Source organism: Urocampus carinirostris, chromosome 1 (genome assembly GCF_059441175.1).
Source record: "Urocampus carinirostris isolate Australia breed hairy pipefish chromosome 1, RoL_Ucar_1.0, whole genome shotgun sequence".
Taxonomy (NCBI): Eukaryota; Metazoa; Chordata; class Actinopteri; order Syngnathiformes; family Syngnathidae; genus Urocampus; species Urocampus carinirostris.
The window spans coordinates 5,571,051-5,577,050 of NC_142349.1; positions in this window are offsets into that span (position 1 = coordinate 5,571,051).

Here is a 6,000-nt window from a genome sequence, read left to right on the forward strand (position 1 = left end):
AATATTTGACTTATTTGAAATCTTAAATTTGCTTTTCACGTATATGATACGCTCCTGCTCTGCATAATTGTGCGTTTACCGTGTTTCCCCACGTGTTTACGGTTGGGTGTTTTACTGTTCACGCAAGTGTTCAAAAAGGAGGTGGGGGGTTTCTACGCGACATTAGAACAGCATTATTTCACCTTAACTACGGTAAGTTTCTTATTTATCCAATCTAAATAGTGTATAAGACAGCCTCAAGTACTACCTTTCTTTAGACCCCTAGATCATTTGTGTATGTTGTTTTCCAGAATAAGCAGCCTTTTCCCCATTTGACCATTTGTCCCGAAGGGTCATCCAAATGTTTGCCTGAACCTTTTCTTAGGTAATTTTGTGTAAAATTCTCATTTCTTTGTAATATTTTCAAATTTGAAGTAGAACTCGGGAAATCTTTGGACTGTTGCCCTCTTGTGTTATTCACCCCCACCACCATGCTTTATGAATTTTCCAGGCAAACCTTTGGAGAGCAAAATAAGTCGGACTTAAAATGTGTAGGAGAAATGCTGCCACACGATGGCAAGGGATGGCATGTGTTCTTCAGATGGCCGAGACTCCATGCGGCCCGGATCTACAAGCAGAAGGTCGTCGTCTTCCGGCCCGCCATCAAACTCTTCGAACAGGATAGCTTAGGGTTCCCGTGGTGGAAACCAAGAAAAGATTTCACAACTGATCGTTTCGGTGCAGTGGCAACTAATAATTCATTTCTGACACTCTATATTAGTGGGGATTTTACTGTCTTGTTGTATGCTAAATGTTTCAATACAGCATTTTGAGTGGCAATTGTTTGCCTGAGAAGTGCTTTACAAATACATTTGATTTGATTCAAGTATATTTCACTTTTTACTTTGAGTTCCCCGTTTTCAGGTTAAAAAAACAGGTACTGTTTTATAGGCAGAAAAGTACGTTTTCTTTGTAAATATTTTCTTCTGGCCTAAAAATGAAACACAACCAAAAGTATGTTTAAACAAGTTCCATCAAACTTGTCCACCAAAGGAAGGCAAAATTGCCTGTCTCCAACAAAGAAATTCAGTGTGTAGTGTTCTTTTAAAGAGTGTGCTGCTTTCCATCCTTCCATCCATCCAATGCACGGCTTATCCTCACCAAGGTCGCGGGGGAGCTGGAGCCCATCCCAGCTGTCTTCGGGCAGTGGGGTGGAGACACCCTGAACTGGTTGTTGTTGTTGTTGTTGAGTCACTCAAGGCGCCTAAGGATAATCCTCAGTAGCGCTAGACTCGCTTGTGGGAGGCTCCGTAGTTCTCCGAAGGAGAATCCCAGCTGGCGGTGGTATCGGGCAGACTGGAGTGCAGGGCACCACAGCCAGAGATGCTCGGCCGATTCTTCGTCCTCACCGTAGAGACGGCACCGATCGTCTTCGCATTTCCCCGTCAAATGTTGCCATCTTCGGAGAGAGGGGTGGTGACCGGACCGGAATCGTATAAGATCGACAAGGTCTTTCTTTGAGAGCTGGGATTCTTCCTCCGGGTTGTGGTGGGAAGAGATAAGAGAAATGAGACGTGGGTGGGTAGATGGGGGGGGTTTGCAGCTCCTGCGAATAATGGCGAGCCGAGTTTGTGGGTCTAGCGGGGCGGTAGGTTGAGGGATGGCCGAGCCTAATTTAGCCTGCTTGTCTGCAAGGTCGTTACCCGGGAGGTTGCAGTGACCCGGGTCCCAAATAAGCCGGATGCTCTTGGATGGGGAGAAGGCCGCAATTGAGGAGTTAAGGGACAGGAGGGAGGGGTCTGTTATATTAGGGTTGGAGAGAGCTTGGAGGAGGGACTTGCAATCCGTGATGATGGAGGCTGAGGACCAGTCGTTATTGTGGTCTAGCCAGGCGATTGCAGCAATCATGTCAGACTTTTCGGCCTGAAAAGAACTGCTAAAGGCCCCGGTTGGCGCATGCCAGGAGTGGATTAGTGTGTTGCCTTTAAAGATGACCACTCCGGCTCCTCCATTCTCCGTACCGTTGAGGGTGGAACCATCGGTGAAAATATACAAGTCGGTTGGGCCCAGATCCGCAAGTGTTTCCTCTGCAGTGGCAAGTTGTTGGGCAGGGGATGCGGACTTTGGGACGGGGGTGAAATGGATGGGTGGTGGGGGCGCCAGAGGCCACCGAATATTAGGGTCATGTACAGACTCCGAGTCCACTGGCGTGAGGTTGAGAGAGGATAAAATGGGGGTTGTGGAATTACGCCAGTCCTCTCTCTTGAGGCGTTTAGGACCGTGCTTTTGGAGGAGTACTCTCCTGTGATCGTTGGGAGGGAGGTGGAACCATTCATCAGCTTTCCTGAGGCTGGCAAGCTGAACTCAGGAGGAGAGCGGTGGGAGCTGGGCTTCATGAAGGACAGCGTCGATGGGAGTAGATCGAAGTTGGCCCGTAATTGCTCGAGCCGCGTCCGATTGTGCCCTCTCCAGTTTCTGGATATTGGTGTTGGAGGCCCAGGGCGCCCAGGCAGGAGCTGCATATTCAGCGAGCGATCTGACGGTGGCAATGTAGATCGTCCGCATCTCCAAGGGCTGCCATCCCCAAGACGTGCCGGTCAGTTGTCGCAGGAGATTGGATCGTTGCTTCATGACTTGGCTCAAGTGCCGGACATGCTCATTGAAGGTCAGTCGGCGATCGTATCGAACCCCCAGGAAAGTAGGATTCATCTTGAGTCTCGAACCCCCTACAGTGATGTTTGGGCACCAAGAGGATTCCGCAGCGTCCATGGAAAAGAAGGCGACTTCTGACTTCGCCGTGTTGAGGGTGAGATGATTAATAGTGGCCCATTGGTTGACTTTGGCCGCCTCCGACTCTAGTCTCACCGCCACTTCTTCTTTATTACGGCCGCTACAGACCAGCGCCAAGTCATCAGCATAGCCCTGAACTGGTTGCCAGCCAGTCGCAGGGCACACAGAGAAAAACATCTCACTCACTCTTTCATACCAAGGGACAATTCAAACGGGGCAATTAACCTGACATGCATGTTTTTAGAGAAACAGAAGATAGCAGTAGCAAGGCTAAACACATCGTCCAGGCTGCCTGACTTAGGGCACACTATCTGTACCCTTGTATTGTAAACGAAGTATCCCCATACACCAGTGCTGATCTAAAAGTCTGGATGCTTACCAGTTCTTCGTAGCTGGTACGTGTTACGATGCTGTTTTGCTGACAAATGCACAGCGTGAAATGCCCCCCTTGTGTAACTAACCAAAACGACTTTGTGTCTAATTTGGGGGGGGGGGGGGGGGGGTGAAGTAGTAGAACAAGAAAGCATAGGGTGGTTTCTCTTCTTGACGTTTGTCTCTCATCTTTTCCGTTGGTTTTTTGGCAGTTCGTTCCGGCGTAAAAAGCTTTATGGTAGAGCACACAACAGTTTTCAATACATGTGATATTCGGAAGATTACTGTTTTGAAACCCTGGTTGATCACAATACAAGCAGCTCATTTACGTATAAAGAAATAGCAACAGTAAGACAGTAGCATAGCTTAAATTGAGTGTCTTTGACGTGACCTGTACCTATTTACCGTAAAATTGCTCAGGAATGGATCAAACTTATCTTGTAAAAAATGTTTGCTTCAAATCCTAGAATACTTGAGGGCTGCCAGCCTGCCAGTGGTGTGCCACCCTCAGTTTAACTGCAGATAAAAATTGCAGTCGTCTGTATTCATCAAAAAGGAATACAATTCTAAATCGGGACTAGAAGCACAGTAATTTATCGCCATTTAAAAAGTAGTGGTTGAATTCTTCTGTCGTGGTTTTTGGTATTAATTTTAACTCATTTATCGTGTACTTAAGTGTTTTTCGCCGTCCGCCGTGTCTCCCATTCTACCAGAGAAGGCAATGTGATGTGACGCGCTAAATAGAGAATATGCACTATCTGCAATTTAAAATTAGAAGCAGTAAGTCCATATTCCCACAAGGGGGCAATGTTATGCAGGAAACGAGTGCCTTAGCACGCCACTCCTTACACATTTGAATGACTCGGCGCCACAATGTTCGTCAACATCATAAAATATTTGGAAGTTTATAAGCAAATTATATAATCAATTATCGAACATTTGAACTATTGTGGATGTCTTTAAATAATCTGAAAATCTGATGTTATTTATTATCATTATTCCATTATTATGCTACCATTTACATGTTGATGGTTTTTTAACCATCGAGTATCGTTGTCAAAGAAATGAAATGAAATGATCCGCATTCATATAGCGCTTTTCAAGTCAATGACTTCTCAAAACACTTTACATTGTGCTTCACATTTCCCAATAGCGGCCGTGATCTGTGCAGCCATGTAAGGCGCTAACCTGCTCATTGGAGGTAATTGGGGGTTCAATGTCTTACCCAAGGACACTTCGACATGTAACACGGACAAGCCGGGATTCGAACTGGGATCCCTTAATCCTAAAACGATCGCTCTGCCTCCTGAGCTACTGCCGCCCGCAAACATCAAAGACTATTCAAAGGTTGGATATCGTTGTAGTTTGAGGGAGACCTATTTCATTCGATTCATGTTTACCTGGCAAAACATTAAAACAAATCAAATAAAAATTAAAAATAAAAGAAAGACGAAAAATGGAAATACGTCTTGACTTTTCCATGCTTATAATGTCTTTCAATTTTAGGGAAAAAGATACATTGGTGTAAAAAAATCAGTCATATTTTCCGAGGAGGGAACTTTATGTAGTAGTGTTGTCATGGAACAGAACAAGGACTCGGATCCAATAGCGTCAGTTAAAGGATTTATTGTGACAAGATTCGGTGGAGCAGGCTTGGGACGTCGAGCCTTGGCAGTGGAAAGCCTCTTGGGACGATATGGCAACTCCGTGGTGAAAACGCGTGGCGAAACGTAGCAGGTAAGTCGGTGGCCGGGACGGAAGAGTAGATCGAAAACTTTTAACAGACAAGGGTCAGGCAACGAGAATCAGACTTGGAATATACATGGGCTTGTGGTACCTTGAATGTTGGAGGTTCACTCAGGAAATGAGGAAGACACTCGAACGTCCATCTCTGGACGCTGACAGCTTATGTAGTAGACTTCCACCAATCAAGAGATCGCGTTCCAGCACACCAGCTGATTACCTCAGGTGACTCCGGTTAGGTAATCACGACAGAACCCCCCCCTCAAGGGACGGCTCCAGAAGTCCCCCAGGGAAAAATAAAAATAAATCCAAACACGTCACATGGCAACACCGGTAATCCAAGGGAAAAAAAATCACAGGCCAGTTACAAATAATTCCCCAAAACCCAAAATACATCACCAATAATCCAAAATTCGAGGGCCCAGAGGTCGTCCGATGAACCCTCAGAATTCTTCCGAGTGGATAGAGGCCCCTTCGTCCGCATCTGAAGGGGTGGTAGCGGGTGGGTCTGCCGGTGGAAGAGCAGCAGCGTCGGACCTCCGACGACGACCACGGCGTGGTGCTGGTTGGTCAGGATGCAGTTGATGGAATTCTGCCACAAGAGATCGGTCCAGGATCTGCCTGCTGGGAATCCATGATCTCTCCTCCGGACCATATCCCTCCCAATCGACCAAGTACTGGAAGCCCCGACCCCTGCGTCGGGAGCGGAGCAGACGGCGCACTGTATAGATAGGCTCCCCGTCCAAGGAGCGTGGAGCTGGGGGAGGAGGTGGAATGGGTGCCAACGGACTCTGGCTGACGGGCTTGATTCGGGAAACATGAAACGTGGGGTGCACTCTCATAGATCTTGGTAGACGGAGACGGACTGCTGAGGAGTTGATAATTTTTACTATAGGAAACGGGCCAAGATACCGAGGAGCCAGTTTCCTCGACTCAACCTTCAGTGGAAGATCAGCTGATGCGAGCCACACCTTCTGGCCCACCTGGTACTTCGGAGCAGGACTCCTCCGTCGGTTAGCCCCAACGGCATGAGTCTTGCTTGCCCGAAGGAGTGTGGCCCGAGCACGAGCCCAAGTTCGCCGACAGCGACGTGCATTCGCCGTAGCTGACGGGCAG